This window comes from Cynocephalus volans, chromosome 3 (assembly GCF_027409185.1).
Source record: "Cynocephalus volans isolate mCynVol1 chromosome 3, mCynVol1.pri, whole genome shotgun sequence".
NCBI classification, from domain to species: domain Eukaryota; kingdom Metazoa; phylum Chordata; class Mammalia; order Dermoptera; family Cynocephalidae; genus Cynocephalus; species Cynocephalus volans.
In genome coordinates, this window is record NC_084462.1 from 121,922,555 (window position 1) to 121,941,445 (window position 18,891).

At 32.3% G+C, this 18,891-nt stretch overlaps 1 protein-coding gene and 1 non-coding gene across 2 annotated transcripts in view; one reads left to right on the forward strand and one right to left on the reverse strand.

Moving 5' to 3' along the window:
- MIPOL1 (mirror-image polydactyly 1) overlaps window positions 1–18,891 on the forward strand; it is a 296,888-nt gene that overhangs the window by 266,094 nt on the left and 11,903 nt on the right. The gene's annotated exons all lie outside the window — the stretch shown is intronic.
- LOC134374399 (small nucleolar RNA SNORD43) lies at window positions 14,727–14,790 on the reverse strand. The gene has a single exon (XR_010023248.1). It is a non-coding gene; the product is annotated as a small nucleolar RNA SNORD43 (small nucleolar RNA).

Sequence of the window (18,891 nt, forward strand, 5' to 3'; positions counted from 1 at the left end):
AACATACGACATTTAATATTGTAAAACATCTTCTTCTTTAAATTAAACAAATCTGCTTTCTGAGCCAAGTTATGTGTGTTTCGTATCAGTCTTCCAAGAAGTTCTCTACTACTGACTCTCAGAGGGCCTAATCTTTCCCAGAATGATGGGAGTAACACAGTTCAAGAACAAGAATGAGTCTCTGTGTAATCACACCACAATGTGAGGTGACCCTAAGACAGAGAACTGACCAGATACACATATGGGTTTTAGGAAGACTTTCTGATGCTCTTTTTTAACACAGCTGTGAGAAGAATGTGGCTAAGACCCAATAGTCATTCTTGAGAAGAGCTGGCAAAGGAAACCATGAGGAGAAGAGAATTTAACACATGGGTGTAAGAGAGTACAGCTTCATTGATGCGATCTGAGGGGAATGCCTAATGACTGGAAGAATTAAACTTGGCAATGAAAACACAAAGCTCTTTTCATCAATTCAAACGCAGACTCTAAAGCTGCAGATGGTCACCTCCAGCCTTGTCTATTCAGTGTGGGGTTTTATAAAATGGCACTTTGGTGAATACTAATAGATCAAAACAAAGATTTAATAACATAAAGATGTGGTGTTCATTTTTAAATGAGTATACAGGTCAGTGTCTCAGAAAAGGATAAAAAGAATACCTTTTATATGTGGGTCTAAAGTCTTTTTGGTATTATTCAACTTCAAAAATAAATGATATCTTTAACATACAGATTGTGTTTTACAGAGAACCATTTACATTATGAAAAAGAGACCAAAATTTGGGTTTATATTTTTTGCTCATTGATTTCATTGCTTCTGTTTGAGTATTCTCAATGTTTGTTAATGTCATTTAATATTTTCTTGAAGCTCACTGATAGGATAAATAAATGTTGCCATTCCCAAGGATGAATCACTCTAATTAAAAATTTAGGTCAAACATTTTATACTTAGAATAGAACTTTTTTCCTTACCTTTTCAGAGAATGCAAAGAGATACTGTTTAGTACAAAGGAAGCCTTTGAACTTTAATCCAGTCTTGAAAGTACGTTTTAGCTATTTTCATTTGATTTTCTAAGATTTTATAAATTCATAACAATTATTTATATATTAAAAAATAATTCACTTTATTCCACTTATTACTAATGTTTACATAACTAAGTCTTACTTTAAATTAAAATATGATATATTTTTCCAGAATAAACTTTGTCATTAGACTTGGTTAGCACTTTATAGCTTGCTTGTAAAATTTTTAAGCTAAACCCAAACAAATGAAGATTTATTATTCAAAATAAACTTAAAATATAAACTTAAGTAATTCAATAATAGCTTTCTTATTTCTGCTATTTGTGAAGTAAGTATGAGGGTACTTCAAAAAGTTCATGGAAAAATAGAATTAAAAGATAATATGAATCTTTCCGTGAACTTTTTGAAGACTCCTCATATAATGAAGTCTTGATTACTAATATTTTTATCTAGCAAGTTAAACTAACATATAATAAATTGAAACACTAGAATTGAAAGGTAAAGGGGAGGCAACTTAGTATCTAGTAGAAATATCAATGAACTAACAGGACCTTTGATGTCATTAACTAGGTATATACAAATCATTAAATCGTGTTCCCTCTCAATTTCCTTATCTGGAAAATAGAGCTGATATACTTGCTCTGTCTACTTTAAAACGTGGCTTTAAGGATCAAACAAAATCCATGTGTGTAAAAGTACTTTGAAAAGCATAATGTGCTCTATAAATGTAAGTCATTAAATGTCTTCTACTTACACATCTTAAATTTAAAAATTATAATTACCTCTTTGGAGCCAGAAATAGAAAGGGAGAAAATTAATATTTTAGCCTCAGACACAATGTAAGTTCTGTGTAACTTTTAAAAGAGATTCTTTACATAGATCTTGAAAACTGGAAGTAGAGAGGTTTCTATGCATTTTCATATATTACTGGTAGGAATGCAAGGTGGTAAAATTGCTATGGAGAAGAATTTGGCAATTCTTCAATTCTTCTAACAAATTACATATGCATTTGTCCTTTGACTGCGAAAAATCACTTCTAGGAATCTGTCCTTAATATATACTTCCATGAATATGAAGCAACATAAAAATTACAGTATTATTTTAATAGCAAATAGGAACAACCAGAATAGGGGAATAGTTAAACTATGGCACATTCACTTAGTGGAATACAGTGCAACGATAAAAAAGAATAAGGAAGATATCTATATAAAGTGATATTGAGTGATTTCTGGAACATATTGCTTACTGGAAAAAATCAAATACTTAATAATATTTTACCTTTTATGTGAGAAATAAGAGTAAAAGGAATAGGGAAGATAAACCAGAAACTAATGAAAATGGTTACCTTTGGAAGTAGATGGTAAGGAGATGCAGGCATAGGATGTGAGTGCAACTTTTCTGGTTATGCCCTTTTGTATGGTTTTGACTTTTGAACCCTGTAAATGTTTTGCATATGTAGAAATCGAAGTCAGATTAAAAAGATAAAAAGCAAGTCCCAAAAGTGAATACAAATAGAAATAAATGTACCTAACATATCAAATTGATAAGATACTTACAGAGAGAAAATAGTTAATTCAGTTATCTTTTGATCATCATACTCCGTACATCCTTACTGAGGCGTATTTTGGATCTGAACAATTGTGGTTCTTTCCACCCTGTGGAATTTGACCCAGTTTTTAATTATATGCTGTCCAGGAAGCCTACCACTGTCTAAATTTCTTTTTCTTACTTCATGTTCAGTACCTGCACCACTTTTGTCAACTGTTGCTTTATCTTTATTTCAATTATCTTTTGTACCCTGTAGATCATTCATCATATCACAGTAGGGCCCTGATTATATTCTGGACCCTAAGTGTTGATTTCGATTTGAGGATATACAGTTTTTGTGAATCAAAGTTAAATCAGGTAGAGAAAATTACTGTGACAATGCCAGCTTAATAAGTTGAATATTACTTTTACTTTGTACGCCCATGGCTTAATCTGAAATTTGAAGTTGCATTGAAACATTATCTCTACTAGCCTCCCAAAGGATGTTGCCAGTCTTTTGAATTAACTTGAATAAGGTTGATTTGTATTCTCTGTTAATCAAAATTTGAAATGTTGACATTAGAAAATTTCATTCAGTGCTAATTATATATGACTTTTATGAAAGTTAGGAAGGAAAGAATCCTACATTTTAAAGTTTGGTATCAGCCTAAAGCCCTATGAAAACAATACTGAGTAGCTTAATAAGCCTTCTTAATAAGATACCTTAATAAAACTAACCAGTTATTCTAGCTTGCTGCATTTCACTTGGCAGTGTAAAAATCAGAGACTCACTTTCTCCATCATTAATTGAAACTTTTCTGGGTTTAAAATGATCAAAAACCTTAGCAATGTTACAGCTACATTTCCCAACCTTTCTTGACTCTTGAATCTCTTTAATAGCAATATATGCTTGTATTCTCTAGGTAGAGTTTTAAATATTCTTTTTACATTGGTATAAGATAAAGAAGTTAATTTGCATTGATTGCTTTATAAATTTTATTTAAATACAATCTTTAATATTCATAACACGTAGTATCACATGGTATTTTACTTCAGCTACATAAGAAAAAGCGTAATTTGTTAAATTTTATAATGTTATATTGTTTGGTTTAGGGACTGAATATAAATAAGAAAGTAGACTAAAATTCAGTAACATGTTACAGCATTAAATAACTGCATGGGAGATGATATTTGGAATTCTTAACATTTTACTTTTAAAATGAAATAATAGAGGTTTTTTCAGCCTCCATTTGCTAGAATATTTCCTTAAATAGCATATTGTAAGTGTTTTTGTCTTTACTCCAATGTATGAAAAACTAAATTAAATATTATTATTCCAGTATTTTCTCTCTTTAACTTTGTTTTTTAAGTTATGGCTGCTTCATAGGCAGCGCGAGTAGTTTGATCAAATGAACACAATTTAGATCTGGTGAAGAGAATCTTGAGGTAAATTTACACATTTATTTTTATTTCCCTCATTAATTCGTATGTCTACATCAATATACTTTCCTTTAAATATTCAGTTGTCCATTAGGAATGGAAATTAAGCAGTTTACAACTGGGAAAGAAAAAAAAATGCTCAAAAACAACACGTTGGCTAGTTATGTTCAGCTGAATGATAAATCAACAGAGGACTGATTCATGAACATGCTCTGCTGATCTTTGCTAACCTCCACTTTGCTCATTCATATGCATTCCGAAGTTCTAAAGTACTCCCTTTTAAAAGGCAAAAAAAGTTTAATGATAATTTTGTTCTTTGGCTTCAAAAATGGAACTCAGAACAGACAACATTACCACCTTAAAGTACATGATCTCTTGTGACTTTGTAAATTACAAAAATTTTTTAAAAAGATGCTACAGAGAATTCATTACGTAGTTTTATACAACCTTTTTATTCTTTTGTCAATTTTAACACATTTTTATGTTGTTCAAAAATACTTACTTAAAATACTCCAAAACATATTTTAAAATATTTTCATTATTTATTAACCACACACACACAAAAAACCCCAAAAAAAACATATGTGTGAAAGTCAAATAACTTACCTGTGTTAGTTAAACTAGGATATAAGTTTTTGAAAGAAAGGAATTGTTTCCTGGGAAAAGTATGTGTTGCATTATATTAAATAAAGTTTTAAAGGTTTCTTCATGTATCGTCAAATAAAACATTTTTTAAAAAAAGGAAATCCAATAGTTTATTATAGAATAATTATATGCTTTAAAAAAATAAGTAAATATTTTTCTTATCATGGACAAAGTGTACAACTCTAAAACCTAATTTGTTTGTGTTAGTGGACTTACTAAATATTAGTCTTTGCTAGTCTAGTTTATACCATTTATCTTTCCTACGCTAATATTCTGCTTTTGCTCTGAAGTATTCTACAACTGGCTATATATGATACTAGCCTCACAGCTAGCTTCTCCAGTTTACTGAGTATGCTTAGTATATTCTTTAACTGATAAATCAGTAAAACCTCATTGTACTGTGTAAACTCCCATCTCTATGAAGCACTTATAAGCAAATCATAAGTGAACATGAGTCCAAAAATGGTATGTTGTGGTTATATTGACTCTGAAAACATTTGACTGTCATAGAATACATCATTTATTGTGTAGTGTAAATCAGTTGTAGAATTACTCATATTTTTTGAATAATCTAGTGAATAGTAAAACAATAATAAATGTTTATATTGTAGGAATACATTTTAAGTAGTTACTCTGGAGAGCTACATGTTACTGGCAAATTAATAGATATAAATCATATTTCTTATTTAGAAGATGTAACCAGGATCTGTTAATAAAATTTTGGTCCCTAGCAATTGAATTTTATATTGGCTTCATACATTTTCTGTATTATATTATGATACCAAAAATACACTAAAAGCTTTTAAATAGCATTTAAGTAATAATGTAAACATAATAAACTCTACACTGATTAAGTACATGTGTTTAAAAGGGGATAAGATGAATACATCAAAGATTTACTTTAGCAGCCATGTCATCTTGCTCATATTAGAATAATTCCTGCTTGATGAACAAGTTTCATTACTCATTAGAATTTGACTAAGTCTTAAATAGTTAACAAATCTGGCTGCCTAATTCTTTAATGAAACCATACTTCCATGTTAAAACTTAACTTTGATACTGTTTTTCTGATAGATTTTATCTCTTTTAGAAATACCCCCTTTGACTACTAGAAAGTAGCTGTTTGTATTTATAATTGGTTGATCTAGGTGTATTAATTAGTTATTGTAAAGTGAAAATCTAAACACATATCATTCCAGATGGTTTGGGTGAAGAAGTAAATAGAGGAATTATAATAACTATGCCAAATATAAATATTAGAATTTTTTTAGCTGTCAAAAAAATATTTCATTCTAAATAAAAAAGATGAAAGAGAAAATTCCTAATGAATGAAAAAGGGAAAATTGTTGGACATTTAACACAGGCCATGATTTAAATATTTTTCTAATTATAATTACAATAATAGGATATTGATCAATTTTATTCGTGTCTTTCTTCAAAAACTACTTTTTAAATATCTACTGTGTGTCAGGCACTGTGTTAGCACTGGGAACAAACTCAAACTATACCTTAACCTCATGAAGTAAACGATTGTTCAGGAGAGATGAGTATTAAATATTTATTCAAATAAGTATATAAGTTATGTTTAATGTGATGAAAAAAACCCAGGATCTATAGGAGAGTATAACAGGGAGATCCAGTTTAGATCCATGTTAGGGGGAGAGATTTTTCCTAAGCTGGGGGCAAAAGTATAAGCAGGGATTAGCCAGGGGAAAGAGCCTCCCATGTGGAAGCCAAAACAAAGAAATTGGCATGTTGGAGAAACTGAAGGAAGATCTTTGCAGCAGAGTGAAGGCAGCTTGGAGAACAAAGGAGGATGGAGTAGTATACAGAGTTATATCTTGTAGAACCATTTAACTTTGTCAAGGTTTTTGTATGTTAGTTTTCATTTTTTAAAATTTTACCGTACAAACAGTAGAAGTTGTTGATGGATTTTAATCAGGGGACATGTTCTGATTTACTTTTATTTTTCTTTTCTTTTTTTTTATTTGCAAACTTTTTTTCAATATTGCTGTTGCATCTCTAAGTAAAGTAATCATTAGGAGCATCACAAAGGATATAAAATGCTGAAAAGTTTGACTAATTCTCTATCTGTAGTGGATTGAATTATGTCCCCCCAAAATTCATTGAAGCTTGAATTGTGTCTTCCAAGTTTTATGTATTAGAAACTTAGTCCCCACTGTGACTGTTAACAGGGTGGGAAATCCTATTATGGTAATTGAAAGGTGGAGCCTTGCAGAGGTGATTGGATTGTAGGACTGTGCAGTAGTGAATGGATTAAAAATGGTGGTCAGGGGCATGGTTCTGAGGGCTTTAAAAGGAGAAAGAAGAGAGTCTGTCTTTCTCTCTTGCACTCTGTGCTCCACCATTTTCACAGTGTGATACTCTACTGTTACTGTCGCCACTACCAAGACCTTCACCAGATGTGTTCCTTGGATTTTGGGCTTCCTAGCCTCTGAAACTGTAAGCAATAAATTTCGTTTTCTTCATAAATCACCCAGTTCCATGTATTTTGTTATAAGCAATAGAAACCGACTAATACACCATCCAAGGCAAAAGCCCATACTTCTTTCTAATATAATGCTTTGGGGACACACAGCGGGAGTTGAGAACTCTTGGAGGGGTACATGGAAGCAAAGAAACTGCCTTCAAAGAGCAAACTGCTATCTTGCCTAAGCAGGATGGGCCTTGTCTGGATGGCCCCAGGGGGTTAAGTAGGCCCAGGGCAGGGAGTTTCAGGCAGGCCTGCTTCAGCATGATAATATGAAAAGACTGTCATGCTGTTCTGAGTGTTGCAGAATGAGTGTGGGAGGTAGAAAGCATAGGAGCCCAGACACCCTGATCTTTGGCTCTTACTAAAAGAAAGTGAGCCGAAATGCCGGTACCTATCAAGCTTTATTAAAGGAAAAGAATCTGCCAGGCTGTGCTCAAAATGAAGAGCAGCAATCGGAGTCAGGGTGGGAGGGCTTATATAGGCAGTAAGGAAGGCTGACGTAATCAGAGAGGGGTTTGTTGCTGGTGTGGAAGATAAGGCTGGCTGATGCAATCAGGTGGAAGGTTGCACCCATGCGGAAGTAGAGGAGTTTCTGTTTTTCAGAAACCACGAGGTTTCTCCTAAGGGAAAGGCTGGCGGCCATTTTGTACTCATTGTGTGTAAAATGGCGCCAGTCACGTCCAAGATCCATCACTTACTAGCCACGTTACATGGACATGGTTTACATTTTTAAAAGATTAACACTGACTGCTGTGTGGAGGATAATTGGAATGGGACAAGAGTTGAAGTAGAGAGACTCTAGGAAGATGTATTGACTTGGAAGGGGGCTGTCATTGGAGATGGAGAGAAGTAATGAGACTTCCTGGATAGATGCAGGGTGTCAAGGAGAGCTCCCAGATATTTGTCCTGAGCAATCTGATAGAAGGAAATACCATTTACATAGATTGGGAAGACTAGGGGAAGAGCAGAGTTGAAATGGAATGACATTTTTAACAGATTGAATTTGAATAGTATGTGAGACATCCAAGTAGGTATCTTTCTTGATATCCTGGTTTCTCATAGAAGGACTTAAATTTATAACAGATAATCCTTCAAAATTGTTAATAGATCCATTTAAGAAAATACCTGGAATTTATATTACCTATATTTACTGTAAAAATTTCTAATGAAAAGAATATAACCTGAAGTTCTCTTGCCTGATAACTTAACCATTAAGCTATATAAGGAGCCCAGATAACATTCTGTAATGTATTCGATGTCTACAATTCCAGGCATGACCTCAGAACAATATTTAGTTAGTATATTTTTCCTTCTAATAAAATAGATCCTTTTTATTCAAAAGTTTTCATTGAACCATCTTGCCAAGAATCACTTTAGGTTTTAAAACTGTATATAACTCACACATATGTCAATTATTTTGTGCCAGAGCTCTTCTTTGCTACATGTATTTCCTGCAAATAATGGACTTAAATATATGTATAATATATATTGGATGGTTTGGAAGTGCTGTCCCCCAAAGACTCATGTGGAAACCTGATCCCCAATGTGGGAATGCTGGGAGTGGTTTGGGTCATGGGAGCAGATGCCTCATGAATGGATTAATGCTCTCCCTGTGAGATGGGGGTAGTGAGTGAGTTCTCGCTCTATTAGTTCCCACAAGAGCTGGTTGTGTATAGGACCTTGGCACCTCCTCTCTCTCTCTCGCTTCCTCTCATGATGTGATCTCCTTGTACCCACTGGCTGCCTGCTGCTTTCCGCCATAAGTAGAAGCAGCCTGAGGCCCATGACAGATGCAGCTGTCCCAGAATTGTAAGCCAAATAAACCTCTTTTCTATATAAATTACCCAGTTTCAGGTACTCTGTTATAGCAACACAAAAATGGACTGATTCAATATTAAAAGATATAATGGATACATTTAAACCAGACAGTACAAAATTTGAAACCACAATTTTATGTTCTATTTTTGTCAATAAAAAATAGTTTGCCTTTGAGATTTATATTAGTTAGTTATTGCTGTATAACAAATTACCCCAAAACTCAGTGTCTTAAAACATTTTTTATTTCACAGTTCCTGTGGGTCAGAAATCTCAGTGCAGCTCAGCTGGGTCTTTTGGCTCTGAGTCTTTCACAAGGCTGCAGTCATCTCAAGGCCTGACTGGGAAAGACCTAACCTCCTAGATGATTCACGTGGTTGTTGTCAGGATTCACTTCCTTATACACTGTTAGACTAAGACCTCAGTTGTTCACTCACTCAAAGCCTCCTTTGATTCTTTGCTAAGTGGGCCTCTCCGTACAGCATCTCACAACATGGCAACTGGCTTCATCAGAATGAACGAACAAAAGAGTGAGAAAGAGAGAGTAAGCAAGCTGAATGGAAGTCACAGTCTTTTGTAACCCAATCACAGAAATGACATCCCACCACTTTTGCCATATTCTGTTCATCAGAAGCAAGTCACTGGGTTCAGTCCACACCAAAGGGGAGGGGATTACACAATGTTATGAATCTCAGGAGGCAGGAATCACTGGGAGCCATGTCAGAAGCTGCCTCCCACAAGGTTTTAAAATAGTTAAGTAACTTTTACTGGGCCTTGGGTAGCTGAAAATTGGTGATCTGTAAGACATCCATTAATTATAGCACTTCATGAGCAGTGGCAGTTGTAGGCAAATGCACAATCACAATCTGACCTTAGGATACTACCATCACAATCCTCTGAAAATCTACAAGATCCTAAAGAAAGCAAAGGTCATGGTGGGGTCAAAACTTCTAAAGAAAACAAAGCTTGAAACCAAACCAAATTAAGTACCAAGAATCATGCATATTCAGAAACTAATAGATTATGAACAGGGCAGTTAGCAGGTTCTATTTGTGGTTCTATCAGTACTGGCCAGCTTCCTATTTGTAAATTTGAATTTTAAAATACAAAGTGCCACTAGCTAGTGTAAAAAACAATGCAGGAAAAATTAAATTTTTACTTCTTTCAAATCAAGATGAGTACAGTGAGACTCTGAATCAAAAATTAAGCCTACCCTACTAGTAAAAATAATAATAAAAAAAAGAATGGGGAACAAAGTGCTCCGTTGTGGTGAGTATAGAAAGCTAGTCAGTATTATTTGAATGTGTGCTGAGTTATAGTAATTTTATTGGTATTTCAGATTTATTTGTTGTTGATATTGATGCTGTTGATGATAGGCATAGTTTGTTTTTTTTTTTAATTCAATGGCAATGGAAATACAGTAAAAATTTAAGTAAACAAATATAAGTATGTAAATACTGAGGCTTATTTTAAAAGGACAAAAGAAGTATAATCATTAACATGAGATTACAAAAAATATTTTGAAATAAAATGAGCACGATTATTGTCATAATAGAAATGTCAGTGAATGGACAGCTGTTAAATATGGTATTGAAATGAGAATAAAAAGTACTTTAAATAATGAAAGGATAGAAGTTGGATGAAAGTAGTGCCTGGTCTTTCTAAGTACCTTGAATTATTTGAAGATACATAGACAATTTTTTGAATCTTATTTCTTTTGCTCTTCAATTTAATTATTATTTTAATCAAATATGTACTATGCACCAAGCATTGAGATAGACTCTGGTAGATACTGATAAATAAAATTCAACGCCACAGCACCTGCCATCTCTGAGCTTACAGTCTAGCAAGAGATACTGACAGGTAAACAGCAATCATAATAGCAGAAGTATGTGGTACTGTAGGGACACTTAGGAAGGATATCTGTCTCAGACTTGGGTGAGTCAGGGAAGGTTTTATAATTGTGAAAAACATATGTTCCATTAACTCTTTGGATTATGTTTTTGGAAGCCTTGATTATCTGTTAAAGTGTGCCATAGAAAACAGTTGTGAAATTCAAGATCCAGCCCCCCAAAAAACATGATTTTTAAATGTTGAATTTGCTATAGTATATGTACAATATTGTTCACTTACTAAAGAAATAACACAGAACCTAATCAGATCCACATCCCTCATTTAAAGCCTTCAGGGCTACATATATTTCAGAATTCAGAATTTTTCATATCTTACAGAGGAAATATGGTGTATGTTTTCTTTATTATGTTAACATCTTCAGTTGTTCCAGAGAATCACCTGGTAATCAAACACATGAATATTTCTGCAGTGAGATATATGAATTGTCACCCCAACTCAGATCAGGTTTTGCTGCTACATGAGTTCGCAGCAACCTTATAAAAATACTTTTGACTTTTCAGAGATTTCTGAACTTTGAGATTGTACATTAAAGGGTTATGAATGTAGCCTACATGTCCATAAAAAGATAGTTGGACCCAATAAATTAGCAATAAAGATACCCAGTGAAGGTTTTACATTATTTTTGTGCCTATAATATCAATCATTGCAATTAAAGGGAAAGATCTCATTCAGTTAAATCTATTACTCTATGGTGTTGTATTGACTTTCCCTCAATAATGAAGAGTATCAATGGGAAAAAGCATAGGATATTCTCAGTGACTTCTTTATCATAGTATTTCTAAGAGATTATGGCATCTAAAAAGTTGTTTAAGTTATAAGGACAGAAAAATCACAAAAAAGTGATAAATATTTTTAAATGTGATTTTTAATAAATATGATTTTTAATAATAATATTTGATTAAATATTAGCTCTTCAAGCTTATGTCAAGCCTCTGGTCAGGGTAGTTGAACATATGTTGCTTTATAATACCGGTTGATTTAGTAACTTAATGGACTAGGCTGAATTTATTATGAGGGATTTGTCACAACTGGGATCTTTTTATATTTCAACATTTTGCCAAAACTTTATTCCATTGTTTTTAAAGTGGTTTTTTTTTAGAATCTCACAAGTCATTTGTTTTATTTTTAGTGAGATGCATAATTACCTACTAGTTGGTTTAAGTAAAAAGAAAAAGTCACATGCCATACATTAAAGGTTTCTTTGAAAGAGGGATTTGGGATTTTCACTGGAAAAGATGTCCTTTTATTACAGGGTCCAGCTAGCTTTTGATCGATGGGCCACAAAAGGAAAGGAAAAAATATTGACACAATTAAAATTGTTTTAGAACCTTAATTTCTCATTGAAACCCAAATGAAAGCTTTTGACTCCTCCCCACATCTTCTGTCTTTACAATTCAATGAATGTAATCACTGTTTTAAGCAAAGCATCTTTCCTATTCATGAATAAAATTTTACGCTGATGTGCCCAAAAAGGTAAAGACAAATGTATGTATCTTGATAGTGCTGAAAAAAAAAATTACCTTGAAATTTAAGTCTCTTCAAAACTATCAACTTTCATATAGACTTTAGAAACTATAAAAACTGACAATAATTTCCAGCCAATACAAAACATTATAAAAGTATAATTTGAATCATAAAAAAATTATACAAATATCTTTTGTAGATTAGAGTGCAAGTTCTGTAAGAAAAGAAAAGAATGTAGGGTTTTTATTATTATTATTATTTGCTATTAACAATGCTACAGGTAACAGCCTTCCTTAAAAATATTTTTTATAGTTCTTTAAATAGATGTGTAGTTTAAATTACTAAAAGTGAAAACTTTAAGGTTCAAAAACATGTGCTTTTTAAATTTTGACAAATTTTAACAAATTGTTCTTTTACAAAGTTATATCACCAACTAATACTCTATGAGAATGTTCATTTCCCCAAGCCTTCACCATTTAGCAAGTTGCTAACCTTCCAATCTAATAGGTGAAAAATTATATCTCACTCTATTATGCATTACTTTAATTAGGAATAAAGTTAAACATTTAAAAATATTTTTACAGGCAATATGTTTTTCTTTTTTATGTGAACTATTAATGACTTCTTCCCATTTTTGTATTGGACTGTTCATTGTTACTGATTTTTTAAGAACTCTTTGAATAGTAAATAAATTAGCTTTTTATTATATGTACTACAAGCATTTTTCCTGTTTATAACTTTGCTTTTTTTTTAACAGAATTTTTTTCTTTTCTTTCACAGTGTCAGGTTTATTTGTTAAGTGTGGTATTTTATGGTAACTGAGGCAGCTTTCCTTCTTTTGAGTTGTTTATTTGAGGTTTTTTATATTAATATTTATGATTATCTACCCAGAAAAAGCATTAGGTTTGTAAACTTGACCTTTGTGTACTTTTTTCTTTTAAACAAAGTTATTTTTATTAATTAGAATTCAGTAGGTAATAGTTTTCATACTTTAATATTCATTCAGATTGGCTTATCTTAACAAATAAGCTGTTTAGTCATTGTTCTCCTCTTCCAAAGCAAATGTCCTTCAAGGATAGAACAAACAGGATCAAAACAGTGAGAGGTTTGAACCCTTAGATGTTAGATTGGCTTCATTTGGGTATGGGAGATTAAAGTATCTGAGATAGCCTTGACTGTATAAGGAAATATGTCTCTTTCAATTCAAATTATTTTTTTAATAGTGTAAGCATTTAATTAGCAAAAGTGTAGAGCCTTGATTTATGATGTTTAAACTACTTATGCAGTGACATAAGTAGTTCTTCCATCTTTGTATACAGTATACAGTATATCCCCTTAATTTATCTTTCCAGGAAATTTCTAGCTATTAGGAGATAAATTGTAACACCTGCATAATATATATACTTAGTGTAATCTTCATAGCCACACAGCTGCATGTAACTTTTAGCCTCATGCTCTTTATCAGGCTTATAAGATCCCCAAACCTGTGGAAAATTTAGCAGAAAATAAGTGAGAATGGGAAGAGAAAAAAAGAGGCTGCATTTTTTTTCTTTTAAATACCCTCTTGTTGTTCCCTTCAATAGTATGTACATGTGTTCATCTCGATCAAGAGAAATATCAGATGTATTTTTGATATGTAAAACATTTAGAAAATGCTTATTTTATCCATAATATCTATATTTGCAAATTACTATAGCAAAACACAATAATTTTAGAAAAAAATTAAAATATAGCTAAGCAACTTGGCTTTTCTACAAAATGTTTTCATATAATACATACAATTTTATAACCTGATTGTTTTACTTAACATACTATGAATAACTTTCGATGTAGTTATATATAATCTCATATATAAAGAATAAATAGTTTAAATGGCTTCAAGTCTATTGTGTGGTTGTACTATAATGTAACTAATGAATTCTTGTTACTATTTAGTTGCTTTCAAATACCACTGCAGTGACTATACTGCATTACAGCTAAATATTTGCACATATCTATGATTATTACAGAGTACACAAGTTCCTAGAAGTGGAATTGTTGAGTGAAAGAATATTTAGGATTGTTAGAAAAGGTTTCTATCAATTAGAAAAACAATTAGGCTATTATAGAGATATCATAGAGGAACTATAGATTTTTAACTCCTTTCACGTACATGGAAAAGAGAGAAATGTGCTAAAAAATACCACATTTTTTATAGTAGATAATATTTTATCTTGCCCTGTAGTTATAAAATACATTATCATTAATACTTTCTATAATAAGAATGACCTAAATTGTAAAATTGGTGTACATAAAGATATATAGTAATAGCTAGAATTTATTTTGGATTTCCTTCTTATGGTACAAGTACTGAGAAACTTCTTATTCAAAATGTCTATAATTTTTTAATACATCTTTTTTTTCTCTCCAAATCAGAACACAACCATCAGCACACAGTCTCTGTCCACCCATCCATAAGCTCATAATCTGTGTAATTTTTTTTTATCACTTTCAAAGACACTGATACATAATAGAGCAGAATATGAAGCTGGAAAAGGCAGAATTTGTGCCCTGTCAAAGATCTGCACTGCCGTGATTTGAGTATACTGAGAGAGGAGGTTTAGAAAGGAATTAATAGCATCTTTGAGGATAGCAAGTCATCCTCTGTTTTGTATGTTAAAACAGTGGACTAGTGTTTTTGACGGATTTATGAGAATGATGTAAATCTTTGGGAGTAGTACCAGAGCATTAGAAGCATTATGCCTATGGAAAGCTTTCGACAAAAAGGTGACAATTGTAAACAAGATGACCTCTTTCAACTTGTTCTTTACAGTTGGCAACACCTTTTCTCCTCACCACTTCTATTGTGCACATTAATAGAAAAATCTGGTTGTTAGTCTGACGAGTAACTGTAGAATTTAAAGTATTTTATCACTTTTGGGAAAGATAGGAGATTTTAGTGAAAAATGTGGACTAGTGTAGGAAAAAGAAAAGCAACACATTTGGATTTTATTTTCATCTCTGTTACTGTTATTACAAGATATAGAGAAAGACAATTCATCTAAAGAAATTGTGTCATGTCCTTAGTACTGTTTTAAATTTGGTGGAATATAAGGTGTGCCATACCTCCATTGCCCACCGGAAGTTTATGGCATTAGTATTTATTTGTTTTCAAATACTGCTTCAGTGGACATATTTGTAGGTAAATGTTTGGAGAGGACACAGATTCCTGCAAGTAGAACTGTTGAGTTAATAGTATCTGCTATCTTGTAATGTATATAATGCTAGTAATGTTAATATATAATTTCTCTTGTTCATTTATTTCATAGAATAAAATGGTACTGAATAACCTGTTAGTTGTTCAGTGCAGGTAATACAGAGAGGAAGGCTTCAAGAAAATTGAACTTGGCCCCGTAGAATGGGTAGGATATGAATAAGCAGAGAGGTACGAAGAGATGCAGTATAAATGAAGCAGAGGTACAAGTGTCAGTATAATCTGTGAGAGGAGGTGTACAGAGGTCAGCCTGGCAGGACCAGAGGTGGGATGACATGAGATAGGTTGAGGATAGACTGAATTACTGAGAGCCTTCAAAAGTATGCAGGCATTTAAATTTCATGTCATAGGAAATAGGAAGCTAAGGCCATTATTGAGTTTTTAAAGCAATGATGATTATGTGATGAAAATAGCGTTTTAGGAACACCAGTCTCTCACTTAGCATTCAAAGATCAATTGAAGCAGGTTGGTGTTAGAGATAAAAGTACCAGCTAAGAAACAATCATAATGATATAATATAATAAGATAGATAAATAATGTGCTGGTGCAGGCTGGTAGCAGGGAGGATGGGAGGAAGGGATTCATATCAGAAATACTATAGAGAAAATTTGATTTGTGACCAAAGAGATGTGAAAGGTGAAGAAGTCAGTATTTTAAGGTTTTCTGCCTAAGAGATAGGAACAACACAGTGCCATTAATAGAATGTATTCAGCTCAGTGCTAAGAACTAATTTCATTTTCTTTTTGTGTAACCCTAACTTATAAACTTGTAAGAAAAATATTAAGTTAAGTTTGAGAAAAGTACTGTCAGGTGGCAGATATAAAACTCATCAAAACTGGCTTCCCGAAACTGAACAGCAAAAGAAGGGAAGGGCTTCTAAGAATTCTTCTCTGGGAATAATAGAAATACCCATGAGAATTTCTTTGGAATGATAACAGTTTAGATTATATAACCCCATTTCCCACATAATTAAACAATTTCTGTGGAGTTTAGTGCTAAAAGTCAGAATGTCCAAAGTTATTCTGAATGATAAAGATTATTCTTAAGAGCAGTATCTCAAGCCATTCAAAGATAGGCCAAATGTCAAGGCTGCAGTTTGAGGTGTCATTCTTCAAAAGGCAATATGTAACTCCTCCACTGGGCGAACAGCAGATCAGTTCCTGCGGTAATGTCATTCCAATTGGGAAGAATTATCTGAAACAGCCTGCTGTGTGACTATATAAAAGTCCAGATATAAGCACTGAAAAGAGCATATAGAAAGAATTTTACTAATTATTTTTGAATAAAAAGGCACATGATGAGGATGGGCTATTAATAAAGATTTACAGCAACTATTAATGTTATCTCGGGGATCTACTCAAAAGAGGTATTCTATTAAAAATAACAATAAATTACAGTTTTTATGCATCATGCTTTGTAGAGTATTTGAAAGTCCTTGAGGATTTTATCAGAAGGCAGATTTGAGGTTATCCTCTTCACACCCAGATGGGAAGTGCTCTACCAATTATGATAAAAGAATAGTTTTTATTGACCTTACAATATGTCCTCTAGTACTCTAAATTATAATCATTATAAATATACGAGGCCTTATTTATTATCTTTGATGCCAAATACAACATAGTTTCTCGAATACAAAGATCTATATATATTGTTAACAGTATAAATACCATAAATCTCAAGGAAACCATAGGAAAAATTCATCTCTGTGAATAAGTGCTCACTGTAAATAAATTTGAACATAAGTATAATTCACATTCAAGATCATTGTAACTCAGTTCCTGATGCAGTTTACTAAATAGTGTCCTACCAATTTGGAAGAGTTAAAGGGTCCCTATGTCACTAATTTATTATCAAAGAATAATCTAGGTGCTGTGAATAAAGCCCATTAACCCTTAATACTAACACTTTAACGAATAAAAGAAAGATATGTGTGATTTAATTTCAAGTTATCTTTGGTGCTTGAAAAGTATTAACTGTGAAGTGAATAGATAATAAGGAATGGAAATTACATTTATAAGTGGCATATAAAAATCAGAAATCAGAAAAAAATGAAAATCAGTCAGAAATGCTAAGTCTTTCTATGCATTCCTTGTCTACAAAGTACAAAAAAGTGTGTATATGATTAGAATACACACTGTTTATGAGATAAATGAAAATATAAACCTGTTCTATTCTGCTACATATGTAGTATAGATATTTATAACATTTTCCCTTTTATATGTTGTAGTGATGGCAATTCTAATTAAATAAGGTATATTCTATGACAAGTATGCATCATAAAATTTTCAGAGCAATCTGCCTTTTCTTGGTTATGTTACTTAAATAAATTTTAATGTTTTAGAAAAATGGATCTCTCTTATTCATATAAAAAGTTTAGGACCATAAAATATGTAAGTCCAATAACATACAGTTTTAAACTGCCAAAAGAAGCAGTGATTACCTAAAAGTCTAATAATATACTATGAATGAGATTATACTTCAAATATACTTCTATTTATTGTACACTTATCTCGAAACCATGGATCTATTTTCCATAGGAAAAAGATTTTGAGGACGGTAATAATTGAGCAATTTTCAAAACAATACTTAAGAAGGAAGTAACATCACTTAATTTTTAACAAAAGACACTAAAAATAGTGAAACTTTGATGTTTTAAATAAGACAATGATACAACCAACAAACAGTTCATTTCAGGCAGAAAGAAATGAAGGTCTTCTGTGTGCCTTCAGATGTAACTTAAGCAAATGTTCACATGGATTGTCATAAAAGCTAAAGAGCAGGGGTAAAAAACACAAACACCAGAATAAGAAAAAAAGAGGAACTTTCCTAGTGCTCTACATCCTTTTTAAAAAAAATACCACTATTATACCCTGTTCAAATCCTTAGAAATCAGGGGTGTTAAATGGAATAGCTAAAATGATTGGCCTTCTTATTAATTTGTTTTTTCCCATATTCTGTTATATGCCTTCTTATTTATGATTCCGATCCTTCTTCCATAGAAGATATGTAAGCAGTCCATTCCATGACAACTTCATTCCTTGTATGCTTCTTTTTTTTCTCATGATAAATTATGAAATCAAAAAAGAAGAGCTAAAGATGCTGGTTTTCAGAATTAGTAATTCATTATTATCATATTAGCTAAATTCCTCCTGATACAAAAAGGCTTACTTTAATTTAGTTCTCACTTACGGTGAAATTTCATTTAACCTCTTTCCCACCAAGCTACCCAAATTCTCTCTATTTCAATTGGAAGAAATCTGGTTTTTTTTTTTCAGGTAAGTGTTCTATCATTTAATGTTCTTCTGCAAAGGCCCTCAAC